General features: G+C 40.4%; 2 long non-coding RNA genes across 2 annotated transcripts in view; one reads left to right on the top strand and one right to left on the bottom strand.

Annotated features, from left to right (window-relative positions):
• Positions 1-23,180, top strand: part of LOC138924834 (uncharacterized) — a 40,368-nt gene that overhangs the window by 2,674 nt on the left and 14,514 nt on the right. The gene's annotated exons all lie outside the window — the stretch shown is intronic.
• Positions 9,647-13,077, bottom strand: LOC138924835 (uncharacterized). Its single transcript, XR_011440141.1, has 2 exons — positions 12,855-13,077; positions 9,647-10,982 (listed from the first exon to the last, which is right to left on the bottom strand). It is a non-coding gene; the product is annotated as an uncharacterized lncRNA (long non-coding RNA).

The following is a 23,180-nucleotide window of genomic DNA, read 5'->3' as shown; positions in this document are numbered from 1 at the left end:
TAAAAATAGAACTAGCATATGATCCAGCAATCCCACTGCTGTGTATATATCCAATGGAAATGAAGTCATTATCTTGAAGAGGTATCTGTACACCCATATTCATTGCAGCATTGCTCACAGTGGTCAAGACATGAAAACAACCTAAGTGTCCATCGATGGATGAATGGATAAAGAAAATGTGATATATATACAATGGAATATTATTTAGCTACTATAAAAAGAAGGAAATCCTGTCATTTATGACAACATGGATGGACCTTGATGGAATTATGCTAAGTGAAATTGAAGGGGGGTACCCGAGGGTTACTGCAGATATTCAATAAGAACATGATTGCTGGGGCCACCCCATGGCCAAGCAGTTAAGTTCACATGCTTCGCTTTGGCAGCCTAGGCTTCGCTGGTTCAGATCCCGGGCATGGATCTACACAGGCCTCATAAAGCTGTGCTGTGGTAATGTCCCACATAGAAGAACTAGAATGACCTACAATTAGGATATACAATTATGTACTGGGGCTTTGGGGAGAAAAAAAAAAAAGAAGATTAGCAACAGATGTTAGCTCAGGGCCAACCTTCCTCACCAAAAAAAAAAAAAAAAAGCATACTTAAAAAAAAGCTACATTAAAAAAAGAAAGAACGTGGTTGCTTTTCGACCTTGTTCAATTTGCTGTTTTCTTGTTTAACTTGAAGGGAGTGACTCAGAAGTCTTGAGGAGTATGTGAGCTTGCTTTGTAGAAGAAAGAGAATGTCATTGGGGAGGTTGCAATCACCAGATGGCCAGCCCCCAGCTGCTGTGGATGCCTAGAAGTCACATTGTGCAGGGGCTTAGTGGGAGTGATCCCTTTGTTTCTCCAAGGTTCCTCCTGCCCAGCCCCTTAGCTCAATAAAACCCCCTGTTTTCTGCTCCTGGGAAAGTGGATTTCCATGAACCCCTGCTCCTCTCTTCTCATTTCAGCCAATTCAAAGAAAACCTTTCTGCATTTCTAGGCACTGATGTCTCAGTGTTTGGCTTATTACATTGGGCACATGAACTTGAGATTAAGAGATTCGATATCAAAATAAGCCAGACAAAGACAAATATTGTATGATCTCACTTATACATGGAATCTAAAAATGTCAAACTCGTAGAAACAGAGAGCAGAATAGTAGTCGGGGGGGGGAGGGTAGCCTGGGAGACAGGGAGTGTAGGGAGATGTTGGTCAAAGAGTACCAAAGTTATGTGATGAAAAATTTTGGGGATCTAATGTACAGCATAGTGACTATGGTTAAAAATACCATATTATATACTTGAAAGTTGCGAAGAGAGTAGATCTTAAATATCCTCACCACATGCACACACAAAATGGTAATTGTGTGAGGTGATGGAGGTGTTAACCGACATTACTGTGTAACTAACTTTACTGTGATACATATTACATATGTGTATCAAATCACCACACTGTACACCTTAAACTTACACAACATTATATGTCAATTATATCTCAATAAACCTGGAAAAAAATAAAAATTAGAAAAAGCAGAACCACTGCTCAACAATAAATAATACAATTAATTAAAAATAAGAGATTGCTCGACACCAACAGCTAAAAGATTAAGAAAGTATAAAATTTATAAAATAAAGCAAAGAGTGTAAAATTAAAATAGCAAATATTCTGAACAATAAAGATAAAAGAAAATGAAATTAAAAGATAATTAAAATGATAAAACCATTTTTTAAAGTAGAAGGAAAATAAAATTTGGAAGGTTATATAAAAGTCAAAGTTTAGTGTGCTGACCACAATTATAATAAATAAAATAAAAAGATAAAATATGGTTATTAAATTCAGAGAACAAAAACTTTTAAGTAGAAAAAAGCCACTTAAAATGAAGAAATGATTATAATAAGAAGGAAATTCTAGCTGATTAGACACAAAATATACAATAAAATCAGAAATGTAAAAATTAAGTAAATAAAAAGACAAAATTTGTTAAAACAATGCAAAAACCAGACGAACAATTTTAGAGTCTAAGAAATTAAAATATAAAATTTCGCTGGATTAAAAGAGATAGCAGTTTAAGGGCTTAAGGTTAATACTTTGCTTTGGGGCAAAAAGGGTTTCTGGGTAAAAGCCAGGCTCCTTAGTTGGTGTTGAGCAAAGCAGTTTTGACCTTTCATCTTCCCCTCAACAGCTGGCAGCTCATAATGCCTGCATCTCAAAGTCTCTGAAATACCTGTGGGAGAGGGATGAGCGTCCACAGAGAAAGGGCCGGGCAGAGAAGTTACACTGGGAGCTGAGCCTTGGCGAGCAGCCCAGACATGCTCTCAGGCTGTAAGCAACAGGTGAGGCTCCAGGTTGGCTGAGAGACTAGCCCGCAAAGATATCTCTGCTCTTTATCACCTCCAGAACTAAGTTCAAAGGCTGCTTAGGTAGTAGCAGCTATAGAAAAAATATGATGATTATTATTTTTAAATGTTTGATGTTGACATGGTAAATATGTTGTTTAGACAAGACTAGTTTCTAATTGTATTAAAAGAAAAATGAGTTTAAAGTCCACTGCAGAAATTATGTAATCGAATGGAGAGACCAAGCAACCATTAAAATGGAGGGCAGTAAAAATGTCTCTTAAATAGAGCATTAAATGCAAATAGATTAACTCTTATGGGAAAAGAAGAAGAGCTCCTTGTGATATTTTTAAGAGATCCAATAATTTGCTGACAACAGGGCTCACACTTGAAAAGACATCAACAAGAGTTAGGAGATCTAAGATCTATCATGTCAATACGATTTAGGAAAGTCAAGTACTACCATTATAATATCAAATTTCAAGCAAAATCATTAAGGAGAAAAATAGTATCACTCAATAAAGATAAAAAGAACAACGAAAAGTTAATGATCCTGAACAACTAGATACAAAAGGTAATTTATAAAGAGGAGAGGAATGAGAAGAAAGCAGGGATGGGTGGAAATATGCTTAAAGATTTCAATGTTTGACTATCAAAACATGATATTTAGTAAGCAAAAATTTTAATGAAGAATCTATTATATACTATAGTTTTTTTTGTTTTATGTCCACAAGTTATATATTACAATAAATAATTGACAAATAGGATAAAGAAATGCCATTTCTTTTCAAGAATATATGAATATTCCAAATTTTATCATATACTAGGACACAAAGATGCACTCCAAAAAATGTAAAGGCAGGGTATATTTTACTCGTACAATGTCTTAAAATGAGCAGCAGAGCAGAATAGGAAAATGCCTGACCACTGAAAATATATTAGAATAGCCTATTATCCAGATCAGGGATGAAATCCAAAGCAGAATAATGCTTTAGCTGCTAAGAAAATTAAATACCATGAACATACTCAATTTTAGAAAATTTGGCTGACATAGAACATACAGTGAAGTTAATTGCACCAAATGGTGCAACTGCTTTAGAAACCAGTTGGCCACTTCCTTGAAAAAATTAAACATAGAAGCAACCCAAGTGCCCTTCTACATATGAATGGATAGAGAAGATGTGGTATACATATACAACAGAATACTACTCAGCCATAAAAAAGATAAAATCGTCCCATTTGCAACAACATGGATGTACCTTGAGGGTATGATGTTCAGCAAAACAAGCCAGGCAGAGAAAGACAAATACTGCATGATATCACTCATATGTGGAAGATAACAAATACATGGATAAATAGAACAGATTAGCGGTTACCAGAGGGGAAGGGAATCCGGGGGTGGGTGAAATGGATAAAGGGGCACATGTGTATGATGATGGATGAAAATTAGACTATTAAGGGTGAGCATGATGAAATGTATTCAGAAATTCATAGGGCTGGCCCTGTGACCGAGTGGTTAAGTTCACACACTCCCGCTTAGGTGGCCCAGGGTTTTGCAGGTTTGGATCCTGGGCACGGACATGGCACCACTTGTCAGGCCATGCTGAGGCGGCGTCCCACATGGCACAATCAGAGGCACTCACAACTAGAATATACAACTATGTACTGGGGGGCTTTGGGGAGAAAAAGGAAAGAAAAAAGAAGAAGATTGGCAACAGTTGTTAGCTCAGTTGCCAACCTTAAAAAAAAAAGAAATTCATAAATAATAATGTACACCCAAAATTACAGAGTTATAAACCATTATGATCTCAATAAAATTACTTGAAAAAACAACATAGAATTACCATATGACCCAACAATTCTACCCCTCGGTATAGATCCAAGAGAACTGAAAACATGTTCACACAAATATTTGTACACAAATGTGCATATCAGCATCATTTGTAATAACTAAAAAGTAGAAACAAACCAAATATCCGTCAATGGATGGATTTTTAAAATGTGGTACAGCTATAATGAAATATTATTCAGCGGTAAAAAGGAATGAAGGACCAATATATGCTACAACATGGATGAACCTTGAAAATATGCTAAGCAAAAGAAGCCAGACACAAAAGGTCACACATTGTTTGACCCTGTCTATATGAAATGTTCAGAATAGTCAAACCCCTAGAGACAGAAAGTAGATTAATGATTGCCAGGAGCTGACGGAAAGGCAGAATGGAGAGTGACTCCTGAGGTATGGGGTTTCTTTTTGGAGTGATTAAATGTTCTGGAATTAGATAGTGGTAATGGTTGCACAACCTAAAAACCCCTGAACTGTACATAAAAGGGTGAATTTTACGGTATGTGAATTGTCTCAATAAAAAAGTAAACAAAAAGTTACTTTCACTAGGTAGCTACTTTAGAAATAAAAACAGAAAAATGAACAAAGAATTGAAAATCTATGCCTACAATGTAAGAGAGAATCCAAAATTGAAGTGGAAGCATTCTCCACTATATGCTGTACCAATAAATTTGGTGATCAAATAGAAAAGGCAATTACTTACTCTAACCAATACTTAGCAGTTGCATAGTTCAAGAGTAGATTGGGTGTATAAAACAGGTATAGAAAGTATCAGTTTGTAGTTTAATTAAGACAGTTATTTCTCTCTCTGCAGTAGTTTGAGCATAAACAGTCCAGGGTGACATGGCATCTCCAAGATATCAGGAATGCTGGCTCCTTAGACCTTATTGCTTTAACATCTTTAAGTGTTACCCTTGTTCACATGGTCCAATATGACTCATCATCAAGTCTTCATTCCAAACAACAGAAAGGGAAAAGAAGGCATACTCCTTTCTTTTAGGGAAGTGAATTATAATTTGCACAATTACTTCTGCTGACAGACCATTACCCAGAATTTAGCCATAAGACCACATATAGATTGAAAGGAACCTGGAAAATGATGCCTTTAGCTGAGCAGTGAGATGCCTAACTATGAAAAATCTTTTCACTATGAAAAAGAAAATTAATATTTGTTTTCTTCTTTAATCTACTCCTTGTTCACAATGATTGGTTCAGGGATGGGCTTATGACCCAAGCTAAGCCAATGCGAGTCAATCCTGGGACTTACGCTCGAACTATTAGGAAACTTGAGATACTAGTAGAATGGCTTAACTACTGACCATCCTGACTATCTCAAGGGGAGAACTTGACAGAGAATGACAACACAGAGAGAGTGGAACCAAAAGATGGAGAGGGACAGTGTCCTAAGGACACAGGTTAAGGTCCTAAATCTAACTGGGCATTTTCTTCCTTAAATGTTTTCTCTGTGAACAGAATACTGTGTACCACAATGTTGAATAGTTAGAGTTTCATTCATGGATTCTCCATTCTGCCTGTACTTGAATGTTCTTTGACAGAGCTGGGAACCCAACCCTTTGACTTGCCACCCAGAATTGCACAATGTCGTAGCCTCACTCAGCACATCAAAAACATGTTCTGTGGGATGTCAGCTAGAATTTGCAAAATCTCTTCTTGGTGAATGTTTATCACATCATCCTTCCGTGTGATTGTATATTGCCTGTATGGGGTAACTTGTTACTGCTGCTATGTTTACTCCCACTGCTCTGGGTGGAGTTGCATTGACGGCTGACCTAGATGCACATGATTACGTGGTCTGTGTCCTTGCTGTTTGCCCAATGTTCCTGTACCCTGAATTTCCCAATTATATGAGCCAATACATTTTGTTTTTGCTTAAGCCAGTTTGAGTTGGATTTCTGTCACTGGCAGACAAAAGAGTCCCAACTAATGTCCCCAGTAAAGTTTGTTCAAGAAAGAGACTTTCCACCAGACTCTAGATATTCTGGCCTCAATGGCTTTTCTTAAAATGGAGAGTAAAATTTAAAGGGTTAACATATATATTTTTTTCCTTGGTACCTATGTATGAATGTAAAATTAAAATTATTTTGTAAAAGTTTAGAAGGATACACATCAAACTAATAGTAGTGGGTTACTTCTGGAGACAGAGTAAGCAGAGCAGAATTGGAAGTAACAATCAAAAGAGCTTTTAATTTTATCTGTAATGTTCCATGTTTAAGAACATAGCTGTAAATCTGATTTTTAAATTAGCAATAAAATAACGTTTTAAAAACAAGGTTCACTTTTCATCTTCTCTACCAGCCCATTCTGGAATAATTCGGTCCTGAAGCAGGTAAGTGCGCATGCTGGGTGGAGGTGGCGGTGTGTTGTGGTAGGAGCTGCAGTGGCCAGAAAGAAATGTCAGAACCGAAGCAGGTTGAAGAAGGAGTCCGTGAGGGAAGGCTGCCTGGTGTGGAGTGCTGGAGCCCAAATATACTGTGAAGGAACATGTACGCAAGAGGGGGCAATGGGAAATTTGTTATATACAGAAGTTTTGTTAGAATAAGTAAATCTACTAAGGGAGATGGAAACCAGAGTTCTCACTGAGAAAGGAGTAGCAAATATGGAAAAGGAGAAAACTAGTGTGAACTCTGAGATGTTGGGTTGGAATTGAATATATCTGTGTAAAGTCAAGGTTTTCAATAGATATATGAATGGATAGATAGACAGATAGGGATTCAAAAGTGAATATGTTTGTGTGTATATGTTCCCTAACTTTCTCACCGAGGGGACCTTGGAGCAGCAACATCCCAATAACAGTTAGAACACCTACCACCCAGATCTTGGCTTCTAAATACCATTCTCCACTAAAAAGAAGCAAGATCCTGATACTTGCAGGGAAAGTATAAGATGGACCTGGAACACATTTCTGTGCCAGAAAGTAAGGCAATGTGCAAAGAATGAAGGGGACATGACAATTGGGCCCAGAAGCTAGTTCAAAAGGAGCCCCATTTATTAAGTAGGTGACAAATTGAACAACAAAATATTAAACTTAATAGAAAATAACCAGTTGAATAAAATAGGAAACTATCAGTGCATGTTGATATTAATTTATTAGGTAATGGGTAACAGAATATCTACATAGTTTCATAGTTACCTCCCCACAAAATGCTCACTAATTACCAGGGGAAATAGAGCAACTTTATGCTAGAGAAGCTTGACAGACACCACCTGAATCACGTGATGAAAGTGAACCTTGTCAGTAATGAGACAAATTGAAATTGTGCACCACCTGAGAGGATGTAACGAGAGGAACATAGCTTTACCTGTGTGCTATTCCTGCCAAAGATGCATAGCCTGAATCCAACCATGAGGAAATAAATACCAGACACACCCAAACTGAGGGACGTTCTACAACATAACTGATCTGTAATCTTCAAAATTGTTTGGGTCATGAAAGTCAAGGAAAGCCTCAGGAACTATTCCAGACTGAAATAGATTAAGGGACATGACAACCAAATACAACATGTGATTCTGAACTGAATCTTTCCCTACAAAGAATAATATTAGGACAACTGACAAAATTTAAATAGGGTCTAAGATTAGATGGCAGTAGTGTAACACTGTCAATTTCCCGATGTTGATGGCTGTACTGTGGTTGTGTAGAATGATCTTGTTGGTAGAAAATACAACTAAAGTTTTCGAGGATGATGTGGCATCATTTTAGCAACTTGCTCTCAAATCATTCAGGAAAAAAGTAGTTTTTCATACTGTATTTGCAGCTTTTCTGTATGTTTGAGATTATTTCAATATGAAAAAAACAAGATATATAAGAGAATGTACCATAAAGCAATATTTATGTTACCCTAGAAACCAGCAATAGCAAATACTTCTAAGGGAGAGAACTGATGGGCCCGGCCTGGTGGTGCAGCGGTTGAGTTCGCATGTTCTGCTTCTCGGCGGCCCGGGGTTCCCCCGTTTGGATCCCAGGTGTGGACGCAGCACTGCTTGGTAAAAGCCATGCTGTGGTAGACATCCGACGTACAAGGTAGAGGAAGATGGGCACGGATGAGAGCTCAGGGCCAGTCTTCCTCAGAAAAAAGAGGAGGATTGGCAAATGTTAGCTCAGGGCTAATCTTCCTCTAGGGGGGAAAAAAAAGTTCAATTTCTGAGGCCAGCCTCATGGCCTAGTGGTTAAGTTCAGTCCACTCCACTTTGGCAACCCAAGTTCACTTCCTGGGTGTGACCTACACCACTTGTCAGCGACCTTGTTGTGGTGATGACCCACATACAAAATAGAGGAAGATTGGCACAGATGTTAGCTCAGGGCCAATCTTCCTCAGGAAAAAAAAAAAAGTTCAACTTCTATGAAACAGTTATTTATTAGAAATGCATGCCTTGAAGGAGCTACATTCCAAAATCAGAACATCATCTCCTAGGATTTAAGGCTAGGAAAGATGACCTAACTGTGTGGTTTAGCTTCAATGCCAAACCAAGGGCCATGAGCCAACCCATCCACATCTGGTGTTAGAATATCCCATCAGATTTCAGGTAATCCTCCTGGTACCACTTCACAAATGCACAAGCTGCAATAACTCTGACACCCACTTCTGCAGGCAAACTTTGGGTCTTTCTCAAGGTGAGGGGCCCTGTTTATTGTATTTATGTATTTCTTATCATTTGATATGTGTAAAACTGGCTATAGTTTTCATTGGATTCCTATCTTTTTAAGAAATGTGTTATTGCAAAAGCTTTTCAGTGTTGATCCTAAGCTCAATTCCCAGTAAACCCTGAGGATTGTACCCTGTACTTTTGCATAATACAGTGATTTTTGTAAGGAGGTGTAGGGGAGGAAGAAACATTGTTCTACCCTCTAGGTTCTTTTGTTGGTCCAAGAATTACATTGACATGAGACGGAATAACAGAGAAAATGAAACAAAGTTTAAACGCATGTATCCATGGGAGATACCCAGGAAAACAGTAACCACAATGGCTGAAGCCACCGCCTTAAATACCATTTTCAGCTAAAGACAAAGGAGGATGTTGGAGATAGTGGTTTGGGACTTGAAAGAGAAGGAAGGCAACTCACATGGAGACAGAAAAGCAAGTGTTTGTTAAACAAATGTTTTCCATGCCTTGTAGAGACAGTGAGACATGGAAAGGACTTTGATCAGATGGACCTTGTTAGGTTCATCCCTGTCTACCACACCACATTTGTGTTAGCTATAATTTTCTATGGTGATAGCTCCTTCCTGGACAGGCCTGCTATCTTAGATTCTTTTAGGCAGTTAGGGGGAAGGTCAAAATTTCTTCCTGAGTCTTTTGTTCTTAAAAATAGTCAAGTCAAAGAGATAAAATTTGGGGCAGTAAATTCTGCTCCCCTCCAGAGGCGTGTATTGAGTAACTGCAGAACTGAATGTCCCTAGATGGAAAGACTCACTCTTATCACTCTGGAACAGTGAATACACAAAGTCAATGCAATCGCATTCAGAATTCAAACTAGATTTATTTTGGATCTTGACAAATTGATAATAAAGTTAATCTACAACAGAGTTTCTCAGTCTTTCTGCTATTGACATTTTGGACCAGGCAATTCTTTGTTGTAGGAGTCTGTCCTGTATACTGTAGGATTTTAGCAGCACCCCTGGTCTCTACCCAACAAATACCAGTAGCCCCGCCCTTCCAGTTGTGACAATAAAAATGCTCTAGACAGTGCCAAATGTTCCCCGGAAGGCAAAATTGCCTCCTTGAGAACCACTAATTTAAAAGAACAGATTTGGGAAAAAGAGCAGACAGAGGGGATTGCTTTATTGAATCAAAACTATAAGACTATAAATATTAAAATTGTATGGTACCATCTTGGAAATCGACAAATATCTCTGGAGAATAAAATAGAGAATACCCAAATAAACCCACGTATATTTGAAGATGCAGTATATTACAATGGTACATTTCAAGTGAGTGAGGAAAATACTGGCTATTCAGTGAACAATGTTGATACAACGGGCTATCCAAGTGGGGGCAAGATCAAATCTCTGTCTCATGCAGTATACAAACATGACTTTCAGACAGATTATCATTATAACTGGATTATGTTTATAAAAGTACATATAGGAGAACATTTTTATTATTTTTGTGGTAGAGAAAGCATTTTTAAGTACTATTGCAATACATATACAAGATAAAGGAAATAGTCTACAGATGGACTAAAAATTGAAACCTTCTTTATTACCAAAAGACAGTTTAAACAAGATTAAAAGAAAATTGGGAGGAAATCTTTCAATATGTTTAATACACAGGGAGCTAATATCCCTTACACACAAGAAAATCCACATCAGAAGTAACACATGAAATTTTCCCAACTCTGAGTACAACTCATAGAAAGAAAGACATAATTAGTAAGTAAATGGAAAAAATAATTAAAGAAATGGATTTTAAGCAATAGTGATAGAAACTTATATTCAAAATCAAATGTTTAAGTATGAACATGCTTGGTATTCATCCAGTTAAAAATTATGATTTATACATATAATGGAATAATATGTGGTCATCAAAATTATTAGAGAAATGTATCAGAGAAAAATGTAAATGACAGAAATGATTATGATTATTAAGTGAAAAAAGATAGTTATAAAATTAGTACGTACCCTATGATCACATTTTTGTTTTGAAAAATGTTTAAAGAGGGATGGAGAAACAAAAGGATGCACAACAAAACATTAACAGTTGTTATCATTAGGTGACGGCATTTGTTTTGATTTTTATTTTCTTCGTCCTTAACTACAGTTTCCATAATTTTCACAATTGATGTGTCAATCAGTTCTAGAACCAGAAACAAAAAAGTATTTTTAAGAACAATTGGATCTTGCTTTAGAATATGTATGCTTTGAAATGCTGGTAAGAATATTGCCCTCCCTCTGTACTGGAGATCTGTGTCACACAGCCCCCTCCTGGTAGGTGTTCCCCACCCTTTTCAGAGAATCAGCTCAAACACTCTCTATTGAATGGCCTTTGGACCATGTGACCTCGCATCTCTGTCCCCAGCTGATTGGACCAGGGGTGGAATTGAGCAAAGCCCTTAAGTTTCTTGAGAATTTTATTTCAGCAGAAACACTTGCCAGCTTGGGCTGAAAGGGATAGAGAGACAACAAAATGACAGAAGACTATCAGATCTCCAAAATTCAACCTGTAGGAAGTTAGCTGATAAAACTACTCAGCTACAAATGCATGCCAACTTCCACGAAAAAGGAAAGATGGCTCAGAGGTGGCTCCGAGGGCCCAGAGGATGGTACCAACAGCACAGAGCACCGAACCCAGAGCTCACAGAGCATTATTCCCAGGCCTTGAAAGCTAAGGAAGTTTGCCTGGCTGCTTTTCAAAACTGCTTTGTCCTGGTGACTCCTTTTTAACTTTCCATTTTCCCTCTTTTTGAGCTAGAATTTCTATAACTGTTGTCCTATGCCCATACCACCATCCATTATGCATTGGAACAGACAACTTCTTAAATCACACAGGTGCATAGATGGAGAAGAATTGTGACCAGGCACATCTGATTTAGATTATATCACAAGATTTGGGATTTTGGAGCTGATGAGATTTTTGTGATTTGAGCTAATGCTGTAATGGGATGTTCCTTTGGAGACCTTGGGTTGGGGTGAATGGATTTTGTATGTTGGGTAGACATGGAACTATAGTGATGGGAAACAGATCAGTGGATGCCACTGTATGGATGGGTGAGGGTGTGACTCTAAAGGGACAGCTCGAGTTTTGGGTGTGATAGAACTGTTCTGTATCCTGATTGTAGTGGTGGATACAAAATCTATACATGAGTTAAAATCCACAAAACTGTACACCAACAGAAAAGTTAATTATACTAAGTGATAATTTAAATAATAAAAAGAGAAAAAAATGGAAGGAATGGAGACCTCCTTTAATTCAATTTATAAAGTCCTATTATTTGTGAGAAATGAATATTGGAATCTTGTCTAGAGAAAGCAAAGTAAGAATTGGGTCCCAGCCTCTCATTGTTTGCTTGCCTTTTAGCAGTAGGTTCTGCCTATTCAGCCCTGAGCTCTCCTAGGATAACCCAAATCTCTCCTTTTTGTGAGGTCCCAGGTCCACCATATCTGAGGATATGGGTTTGATAGAGCATATCCCCTATCATAGTACAAAGTCCTCCAATGGGAGGGTCATAAAAGGCACGTGGAACCTGCTGACTCTTCTCAGATTCCTGGCAGGAGCCATTCATTGGACAGAGAGGAGAAGCTAGGCAATGAATAGGTCTTGCCCACTAGAAGGAAGTGTGGAATGAAGTGGGACAACTATTAGCTAGTTTTAGAGGAAGGCAGTACTTCATGGTCATGAATTTAGATAAGTGGGCTAGCTTCCCTTGAGCTCAGAGGAATCCTCCTCAGAGGAATCTGGCCTGTTGCCTCACAGGTAACAGGATGTGAGAAGCACATGAAGTAATGTGCTTAAAAGCACTTGTAAATGATAAGACATTATTCATACAAGAGCCTTACTGTTATTGTTATCAGCCATGAACTTTGAATATTAATTCTTGTGGTTCTCAGATTCTAATCTCCCAACTGTCTCTTCCAAAAGGCCATTCTACTCAGCTTCTTATAAGATCCCTTTGCTTCTACCTTTATCACATATAATCCAATCACCTGGATCCAAGTTGGGGAAACTTACCTGAAAGAAGTTGAGTTTGCATGGGACCTACTTTCTCTTCTGAAATGACAATGGATCGCTTCTCCTTCTTTCCTGTATCATTCTTCTTAGCATGGCCAATGCCACTCCAGGGCCTCCAGGCAGCCTGGAGTTGACATGGAAAGCCGCGGAGAAGGGAGTGTGAACAAAAGCACTGTAGTGAGGGATAAAAGGAGTATTGTGAGTCAGAGATACAGGGGAATGTGAAGGAGAAGAATGTTGGGTCTGTGTTCTGCTCCTGGCTACAACTTGGATCCCTGATAAGGGCAGCTTTCGGTAACTGTTGCAACAAGATCTCTGCTGTGAAGTGTGTGAAACGGCAATTGAGGAAGATGACCTGCTGTTTGGGGAGCCTCTGGAAGATGTTGCTCCCTTTCTGTCCCCTTTGGCTTCCACATCTCCTCTGACTGAGTCATCTCTAACTCTGGCCTCCATCCACTCACCAGACTCTCTTGGAGACCAATTACCAGCCCCTCTGTATGTACCTTCTATAACCCTGTTTATCAGCCCAATTATCAACCTCTCTGCCTACGTCTCTTTGGAGTAGCTGTGCAGGCCCATTGTCGCTCACTGAACCTGTCTCATGTCTGACTTATTCTCCCTCTTTATCCCACTTCTTATGGGACCCTGACTTCTGAATGAGTCCCATCATCTCATCACTCCATTCACCCCATTATTGGCCTTCTCTCTGCAATCAGCAGCCACTTGTTATTGGCCCCCAAATTCCCACACTCCTTTTATTCACGCCCACGAACAGTCTTATCAACCTTGCCTTCAGAGCCTTCCTTGCCACTGGGCCCTCCTGTTGCTCATTTATCCTTCTTTCATTTCCACCATCAGTTTTCCCAGCTTTATCACCAAGGTCCTCTCTGTCCTTCGACCATATCTACCCCAAGATGCCCCTAATTTCCTATCACCTCTGGGATTCTCTCTGAATCCTTTGGCCACCACACCCTACCACCCCTCTCTTACCTTTATTTCCTGCTCACCAATAGGCACCAAAATAGTGTTCCTGGACCCAATTCCAATGTGTGCACGTGTCTGTGTGGGGGTGTGGAGGTTTCCCTACATACAGCAACAAGCAGTCTCGGACACTAGCGAGGTGTTCAAGAATTCAACTCAATTCTGACACGCTTACTTGGACATAGAGTCGGGTGCCGCAGGTAAAGGGCTCAGTCCCACAAGACCTCCCTCCTCTCCAGACGTCAATCGCAATTCCAAGTTGTTACCTGTGTTTCTGACCCACCGGCTACAGATTGGAGGCTCCAGCGACCCCCTCCAACTCAGGATGCTAATAGCAAGTCCAGGTTATTACCTGTACTTCTGACTGATTGGCTGTAAATCACAGGTTCCCATGACCCCCTCCTTAGGTTCGATAAAATTGCTAGAACAGCTCACAGAACTCAGGAAAACTCATTTATTCACTAGATTACCAATTTATTACAAAGGTTATTAAAGGATATGAATCAATAGCCAGATAAAGAGCTTCATAGGGCGAGGTCCTGAACAAAAGAGCTTCTGTCCTCGTGGAGCTTGGGGCCCAGCACAGTGGCTCATGGAAGCATTCTGGTTCCCCAGCCTGGGAGTGGGATCTCTCCAAACCCCCTCCTTTTGGATATTTATGGAGGCTTCATTCCATAGGCATGGTTGATTAAATTGTTGGCCTTTGGTGATTGATTCAACCTCCAGTCATTCCCTCTCCTCTCCCCAGACATCAGGGAGTGGGACTGAAAGCTCCAGCCTTCCATTAATTATTGGTTTCCCCAGCAAGCAGCCCTCATCCTTAGGAGCTCTCCAAAAGTCACCCCATTAACATAAGCCCTGTTGTGGTGGAAAGGGGCTTGTGATGAACAAGACACCCATTTCACCTTTATGGCTCTGAAACATGTTTAGGGACTGAGGACAAGAGATGAAATATTATAACAAAAGGTGGTCTCATTGCTCTTATTGCTCAGGAAATTCCAAGGAATTTGGGACCTGTGAACTAGGAACTACTGATGAAGACCAAATATTTATGAGAAATATATTTTGATCATCTGAGTGGTCAAATATATATATTTCTTCTCATAAATCACAATATTTCAGCACTTTTTTGACATATGAGCCATTTGGGCCCCTGAATCCCAAATTCTTTTTTGCTGAGGAAGATTTGCCCTGAGCTAACATCCATCGTCAATCTTCTTCGTTTTTGTATGTGAGCTTCCACCACAGCACGGCCACTGACAGACGAGTGGTGTGGGTCCACACCCGGGTCTGGGCTGCCAAAGTGGAGCACACCTAATTTAACCACTAGGCCACCAGGGCTGGTCTGAATCCTAAATTCTTAATGAACCACTTTAACCCCCATCACTTGCTTTTTCCCTGTCCCCAGAGCACCCTCAGATATTGGACCCTGTTCCCCAGCCAGAGTCTTCTTTCCGGCTGGATAGCGCCTCCTCAGCTGACTCCATCCTTGCTCAGAATGTCACCTTCTCACTACACTTGACCCACTCCATTGATCCCACTGATCCATTTCCTCAACATCAACCCTCTACACTCTCCTCTACTGTCTCACTCCACTTGAACTCTGACTCAATCTGACTTGATTCTGTAGGGGAGGAAGAACTATTCCTGTACCCTCTAGGTCCCACTGGCTGGTCTGAGAAATAAATTGACATGAGACAGAATAACAGGAGAAAATGAAACAAAGTTTGATTGCATGCATACACCAGAGAAACTCAGGAAAACTGGGTAGCTTGGTGAAATGGCAAAAGCCATTACCTTAAATACCATCTCCAGCTAAAGACAAAGGAGGATGTTGAGGGTAGTGGTTTGGGACTTCAAAGGGGAGGAAAGCAATTCACATGGAGATGGAAAAGCAAATGTTGGATAAACAAATGTTTGCTGGGCCATCTGTAGCCAGTGTGACCCGAGAGGGAACTTTGATAAAAATGGTTTTAGCAAGGATCCTCCTAGTCTACCAATAGCCAGAGTTATCTATGGTGATAGCCTGTCCTGGGGACAGACCTTTTATCTTAAATTTTTTTTAGGCAGTTAGGGGGAAGGTCAGAGTTTCTTTCAGAGTCTTTTGTTCCTAAAAATACTCAAGCCAAAGAGACACATTTCGGGGTGGCAAATTCAGATCCACCACAATTCAAGTGCAACTACTCACTGTTTGGGGCACTCATCTCTAGATAATGGATATTAGTTGACATCTTTTGTCCAAATAGTAGTAGGCATTGGCTATGCAAGCCTGCCCATTTCAGCCTTCTCCTGTTGGCAGCCATCAGACAAGAACTCGTTCCTCCCCACCTTTCCACACTGTCATTTCCAGCAAAAACCTTCCTTCTCTGAGGTTGCCAGAGACTGGATCCAGGAAGACTCAACAACCAGGCATGTGGAGGCTGGAGCCCGCTTTCTTAGCCCTGAGATTGAAGAGCTTCTGTAGATAGAATCTGGGGAGAAGAAAGAGAAGAACAACAGATCTTTTCTAGATGACTGAGGCTAGATTCCCATCTGAATTCTTCCGAGGATACCTTGGAGCAGGATTTCTCAACCTTGACACTATTGACATTTTGGACCAGATAATTCTTTGTGGTGAGGGGCTGTCCCATGCATTGTAGCACATTTAGCAGCATTCCTGGCCTCTCTCTACCCACCAGATTCCAATAGCACTCCCCTCAGATGTGACAACCAAAAATGTCTCCAGACATTGTCAAATGGCCCTTGGAGGACAAAACTGTCCCCCATGGAGAAGCACTGCTTTGGAGTAACTTGGTGACAGGCAGGACACTTCGGTCCCATTCATTCTGGAGGAACAAAGATAAACCAGACAGCAGCACAATTCTCAGCAGCATTGTGATCCAAAGACTCTGAAGGTAAACATTTCCAAAATATTTCAGAAATAAGGCCAGCCCTTCGGGGGTCTCCTCTCTCTGCACAGTTAGTCCCTGGTGGCTACTGGCTGCTGTCTTATAGCTGTTTCCCCCAAAGAGTCTCCCTTTGTCTTATTCAGAGGACTCTCTCATGACTTTTCAAGTTCAAATACAGGCTCAGGAATCCCTGATGTTGCCCCAGCTCCAGAGCTGCCACATCCTGAGGCCCAGCCTCTACCCTTACCACAAATTTAGCCCCAAACCAAGCCCATAACTCTGACTCAGGCCCACCTTGAATCCTCTCTCCCACTGCTGCTGCTTCTCTCCACATAGGACCAGTGGTGTGTCCTGCCCCATAAACCAGAATAAGGTATAGTCTCTCACCCAAACTGAAACTCAACACTTGGAATGGCACTGCTGCAGAAGCAGCTGGACAGCGTGGGGCTTACCCTCTGTGGTCCAAACGTCTCAGGAAATGTTTAGTCCTTCACCCCACAATCCTTCTGATTACAGCCTGGCCTCCTATGGACCAGCCTGCATCCTTCCTAAAGTATTTCTTCCCAGCAATGACTTCCAGAAGTATCTGCATGGTAGGAGCTGGCTCACAGGATCCAAGAGTCTCTGGCACAGATGCAGACTAGGAGCAAATTTCCAGAGATTGCAGCTCAAGAGCAGAAATGATCTCAACAAAAAGAATAACATATCTAGGAATAAATTTAACCAAGGAGGCGAAAGACCTATACAAGGAAAACTGCAAGACATTACTGAGAGAAATTGATAATGACATAAAGAAATGGAAAGGTATTCCATCTACATGGATTGGAAGAATAAACATAGTTAAAATGTCCATACTACTGAAAGCTATCCACAGATTCAAGGCAATCCCAATCAGAATCCCAATGACGTTCTTCACAGAGATAGTACAAAGAATCTTAAAATTCATACGGGGCAACAAAAGACCCCAAATAGCCAAAGCAATCCTGAGAAACAAGAATAAGCTGGTGGCATCACAATCCCAGACTTCAAAATACACTACAAAGCTACAGTAATCAAAACTGTGGTACTGGTACAAAAACAGGCATACAGATCAATGAAACAGAATTGAAAGCCCAGAAATAAAACCACAGATCTATGGACAGCTAATCTTCAACAAAGGAACCAAGTAAATGCAGTGGAGAAAGGAAAGCCTCTTCAATAAATGGTGCTGGGAAAACTGGACAGTCACATTCTAAAGAATGAAAGTAGACCACTATCTTTCTCCATACACAAAAATAAACACAAAATGGGTCAAAGATTTGAAGGTAAGAACTGAAACCATAGAACTTCTGGAAGAAAATATGGGGAGTACACTCTTTGACATGAGACTTAAAAGGATCTTTTCAAATACCATGTCTTCTCAGACAATGGAAACAAAAGAAAAACAAGCGGGACTTCATCAGACTAGAGAGCTTCTGGAAGGCAAAGGAAACCAGGATCAAAATGAGAAAACAACACACCAACTAGGAGAAAATATTTGCAAATCATATATCTGACAAAGAGTTAATCTCCATAATATATAAAGAACTCACACAACCGAACTACAACAAAACAAACAATGCAATGAAAAAATGGGCAGAAGATATGAACAGACATTTTACCAAAGAAGAAAAGCAGATGGCCAATAGGCACATAAAAAGATGCTCGACATCACTAATCATCAGAGAAATGCAAATCAAAACTACACTTAGATATCACCTTACGCCCGTTAGAATGACTATAATCACTAAAACAAAAAATAACAAATGTTGGCGAGGTTGTGGAGAAAAGGGGTCCCTCATACACTGCTGGTGGGAAGGCAAACTGGTGCAGCCACTATGGAAAACAGTACAGAGATTTCTCAAAAAATTAAAAATAGAAATACCGTATGATCCAGCCATCCCACTACTGGGTATTTATCCAAAGAACTTGAAATCAACAGTATAAAGAAGCTTATGCACCCCTGTGTTCATTGCAGCATTATCACAATAGCCAAGACGTGGACGCAAACCAAGTGCCCATCAACTGATGACTGGATAAAGAAGATGAGGTATATATACGCAATGGAATACCACTCAGCCATAAAAAGACAAAATCATCCCATTCACAACCACATGGATGAAGCTTGAGGGTATTATGTTAAGTGAAATAAGCCAGAGAAAGACAAACACCATATGATTTCACTGATTTGTGGAAGATAAACAAACCTAGGGACAAAGAGAACAGTTTAGTGGTTACCAGGGGGAAGGAGGGTGGGAGGTGGGGACAAGGAGTGAAGGGGAACACTTATATCATATCTAACAAATAATAATGTACAACTGAAATTTCACGATGTTGCAAACTATTGTGACCTCAATAAAAAAATAAATTTAAAAAAAGAGAGCAGAAATGGAATCATGGCTTCTTGGTTAAGAACCAAAGAAGCAAAAACCCGAGGGTAACAGTGTTGAGGCACTCAGGAAACTTCCATGTGAGCAACCTAGGAAATCTCCAACAAGGAAATGACCTGGGGAAGGTTCTAGAGCAAGTCTGGGGAGAGATTGAAAAGATCACCTGTCACGGGGCTCAGAAAGCTATGCCATGGGGGATCTGGGGGCTGACTCTGAAAGGAAGCACAGATGGATTTGGTGAGTACCTGAAGGAATCACTCAGAGAGTGACTTATCAGAGCATCAAAGGAGACCTAGAGCAGAAGCAACTGGAAAACATCTTAATCCTACGCTGTGGGCAAGAAGCTGGGGCACATCAGTCAAGTAGGAGCCTTACAGGTGTGTGCCAGTAATGGCTGGCTGCCAGCTATACGTTCCTCTCCCCAGGCAGTCCCGTAGCCACTTCCAAACCAGAGATTTAGTAACCTCGCTGGATGAGAGCTTGGCCTGAACATATAGAGTTTTTCCTTTGATCCAGGCACATGGTAAGTGCTAGGAGCCCATATTATTTGGCTTCGGTGTGGCAGAGGCGGAGTTTACCTCTCAAGCTCCTTGAATCCATAAATCTGTTTCAGTTGAAAGAAACCCAGTCCTGACCCCTTCCTCAGTCCTCTTTTCCCTCCTTGGGCACTGATGTGTATATTGAGTATATTGGTGCTGCCATAACCTCCTGTTCTACAACTAATGGTCAGCCCCAGCAACACCTGGAACTAATTTATTAAGTGACTACCAGGTGCCACACACTCTTAAGCACATGGGATACATCAGTGAACCAAACAGACAAAGCCCTCTGCCTCATGTAGCTTAAAACAGCAACTCTCATATCAAAAACTATTTCAAACCTTCACCCCTTTCTTCAACCTTCTGCCCCAACCCTCATAGCAAATGTGCTGCATTCCCACTTCACAGAGGAACTAGAAGTCATCGGAAGGGAGCTTTTCATTGAAAAATCTTACAAAATACTTGCAAGTCATCCTTCCTTTTCTCTTTCCTTCCTGTTTTCCAAGCTAGAATTGGTGTCCTTACTTCCCCTGTCACAACATGTTTCATACTGTTGTAACTTGTGACTTAATTATCTATCTGTCCTGAGATTGGGGACCCCATCTGTCTTTCCCAGGGCTCTATCTTCAGCATCTGGCACTTAACCTCCATCTGGTACTCAATCTCCTGGGATAATGAGTGCCTCAAGGAAGCGTACCAGGGAGAGAAGCCAAACTCTGGGGACGGGACTGCTTCCTGAGCGGGGCCAGTTTCCCAGAGGCACCTTTCTGGCTTCACAGCTGGAAGCTGCCTTGTCTCCATGTCTTCCAGAAGGCAGAAGTTGGAGATGTAATCTCATTGATGAGGTTCTGTCAGAGTTTTCTAGATCGCTGAGGGATCTTGAAGACTCCTCTGCCTGAAAGACTCAAGAGGGCAAGACTGGCCCCACTAGGGCTCTTCAGAAAACCTGCTCTGAAGTTCTAGCTTGGACCGCATACCCGTCTCTCTGTTCCATGTCGTGCTTCTCTCTATCCACTTACCTATGTTACTGGAATTATCTTTTTAAGTGTATATCTTTCTGTAATAGAACTCTTGGATACAAGTGATAGAAATCCGGCCCAAACTAAAGCAAAAAGAAAATATCCCCCATACAACCAGGGCAGGGGAACCCAAGGAGGTAACTAGCTTCTGGCCCAGTTGGACCCAGAGGATCAAATCCTTAAGATTTCTTATTCCACCTCTCAGTTCTGCTTATCTCTCCTTGGCTTTATTCTTCAGAAAAGGCTTGGCTCTTTCCATGTGATAGGCAGGATGGCCACCAGCAGTGCATTCTTACACCCTCCAGTTGAAGAACCCTAGAAGAAAGGGAACTTTGCATTGTAGCCACCAATCAGTCCCTAGTAATGATCTGGTTGACCTGATATGGGTCTTGTGCGAATCCCTAAACCAAAGACTGTGCTCAAGGATGCGCAGTTTTGTGATGAGTGAAACAGATCATTGATGTTAATATGGCTCATGGTTTCCTGTTTTGATCAATTGACTAAATATCTGTTATTTTCATATTTATTTTTAATGCTCAAATAGTCACAAAATAGATTTGTCTGGTGGGAGCCCCTGCAATCTAGCTTCTGTGTCTTTTTGACAAATTTCTTTATTCTTTGAGTACTTTCTTCCTTTCTGCTTCAACAAGATGTTCCAAGTTCATCTTGTGTGTTCCCTGCGCTTGTCCTGGAATCAATCGTTTCTCCAAGTAAGCTGCTTCCTTTTAGTGGAGAATGATATTTAGAAGTCAAGACCTGGGTGTTAGGTGTTCTAATTGCTATTACTGTTGTGTTGCTCTTCCCAGGCCCTTTCAGTGAACAGTGAATAGGGAATATATATATTTATATGTATGTATATATGGGTATGCATGTATGTGTGTGCACATATATGTATGTGTACATATTTAAATATATATTTGTCTTTACCTGTATGAAAACCGTGAGTTCACACCAATACCTCCAATTCCAATCCAAAATCATAGAGTTCATTAGAGTTTCCAGGTTTCCACATTTGTAACTCATTCTCTAAAAATGAGAATCTTGGTCCTATTAATCTGTTTACTTATTTCATCTGTCCCCTCGTAAGTAATCAGTTGCCCATCACTGCACCAATTCCCTTCCGTGCACGAACACTGTCTTTATTTCTACTGGGCTCCGACAAGCCTTGCTGGGCAGCCCTTCTACACGGCCACAATTCTCACCCCACATGGGATTGGACATCTGCACTAGACAGCCCACCTGCACATACGGTCCCGTCCCCCAGCTCATGCTCAGACTCTCCATGACACCTCACCACCCAATGCCAACGCCTGCTGCATGTGACCTGATATAATGGCTTTAGGACTGAATTTTCAGAATGAAAAGGGTAAGGGGAAGAGAGAGTGCACCTTAATTTTTCTAAATGTTATTTTATTACCACAATTTAAATTATAATACATACCTTTATTTTTGAAAAATTAGAATATTGCAAATAATACTAAAGTCTCCTTTGACAGTCAGCCTCAATTTTGGTCTATTTTCTTTTTCTCTAGTGGCAACTCTTGCCGTTAGTTTAATGTTTATCCTTCTAAATGTTTTTGAAATGAGTTTACATTGACATACGTGTTCTTAAAGCATATTGGCCATCTTATATGGTCTTTCTCCCTCTCTTCCTCTTCTGGGATTAAATGTAGAGGTTAAGAATACAGCATGCTCTGTCTGCTGCCGTCTTGAAACCAGAGATGTATTTTACTTTTCTTTGTACCTTCAGCATCTGGCACAGTGCTTAGGACATAGTAGTAACTCAATAAAACATTGCTGTCATTGTGTTTCTTAAGCTAGATTCCCACAAGTGAAATTATTTATTCAAGGGTTTTTTTACAGCTGCCAAATTGTCGGAAGAAATGAGGTAGTCTTTATTCTGCCATCAGAACTTTGAAGTTCAATGCCCTGCTCTTCAGGGCCATGAAATCACTTATCTGTGAAATCATATATCTCACTTATTTCACTCTTTTCATTCACTATTTGTATGGTAGTGATATTCAAGTGTATAGCAAATCTGCAACTTAGGAGGACCCTGACATGTGATCATCTATTTATGATGGCTTGATTTGTTGCATGCCCCATTTTAGAACCATATTTATTGCAAATAAAGGCACAACAGCAGTGACAAGTTTCATCTGTAACCATCTAGTTAATGAGGCCCAGGCCTTTGGAATCAAAGATAGCAAGAAATCATGATGCTCTAATTTGTGAAGTGAGATAATCCCGGTAGAATGAGTGTATTATCTGAAACAGCAAACTCCCATGTCTCCAAACATAGCAATAATTCCAGTAGAACGTTATTTTCTCTTTGAAATACCTGAGGACAGTCTGCATGAGACATCAAATGCAAAAGTTTTCAATATGAGAAAAGCATAGTTTTATCACTGTAGGAACAGAAAAGTTGGCACAGCACCAGAGCTCTACTCATCCGTTTAGGCAGCCTTGGGATCTGAGGTCAGGAGACCTG

The sequence above is a fragment of the Equus caballus genome, chromosome 6 (genome assembly GCF_041296265.1).
Source record: "Equus caballus isolate H_3958 breed thoroughbred chromosome 6, TB-T2T, whole genome shotgun sequence".
Taxonomy (NCBI): Eukaryota; Metazoa; Chordata; class Mammalia; order Perissodactyla; family Equidae; genus Equus; species Equus caballus.
Note: the sequence above shows the minus strand (reverse complement) of the source record. Positions and strands in the feature narration are given on the sequence as shown.